The following is a 941-nucleotide window of genomic DNA, read 5'->3' as shown; positions in this document are numbered from 1 at the left end:
TGTATGAAACAGTAATATAAACCTGCGTTCTCATTTCTGATATAAGAAACAACGAAAATTTAAAAACCCATTGTGATGTTAAACATGTTTAAGAGCATATTTTATACATTTCAGTGATTAAAACCACAACCTTTGTTGCTAAAATTTTGTATAAGCACATGTAATTACGTTGCAGCAAAATGAGAATCTCAGAAAACATTGTGCCTGATTTTTGTGTGCAATAAGCTAATTTCCTTCTAGAAGGATGTGCTTAAATAGACGGTCATGGTGGTAATATTTGGCAAAGAAATATCTATATTACCCTTTAGTATGCTAATATGACATTCTGAGATAAAATGTGAATAGTTAAATCTCTAATAAATACACACATCAAAAAACATTTTTCTTCACCTCGGTCCCGGAAGTTCCGGAAACTGTACAGAAAATGGGAATAGAGATCAACATAAACATCATTTCCGCCCTTTTTATCGTTCATGAAAACCACACGTTGCATGTTGTACCACCATACAGCGAGACCTTCAGAGGTGGTAGTTCTGATTGCCGTACACACCGGTACCTCTAATACCCAGTAGCACGTCCTCTTGCATTGACGCATGCCTGTATTCCTCATGGCATACTATCCACAAGTTCACCAAGGCACTGTTGATCCAGATTGTCCCACTCCTCAATGGCGGTTCGGCGTAGATCCTTGAGAGTGGTTGGTGGATAACGACGTCCATAAACAGCCCTTTCCAGTCTATCCCATGCATGTTCGATAGGGTTAATGTCTGGAGAACATGCTGGCCACTCTAGTCATTCACAAGACGTGCACGATGGATGCACGAATTGTCGTGCATGAAGACGAATGCCTCGCCAATATGCTGCCGGTAACCATATCAGACAGAGGATGGCATTACATATTATACAACCGTCATGGTGCCTTCCATGACCACCAGCAGCAT

The sequence above is a fragment of the Schistocerca serialis genome, chromosome 12 (assembly GCF_023864345.2).
Source record: "Schistocerca serialis cubense isolate TAMUIC-IGC-003099 chromosome 12, iqSchSeri2.2, whole genome shotgun sequence".
In the NCBI taxonomy this organism is placed as follows: domain Eukaryota; kingdom Metazoa; phylum Arthropoda; class Insecta; order Orthoptera; family Acrididae; genus Schistocerca; species Schistocerca serialis.
This window is presented reverse-complemented; position numbering follows the sequence as displayed.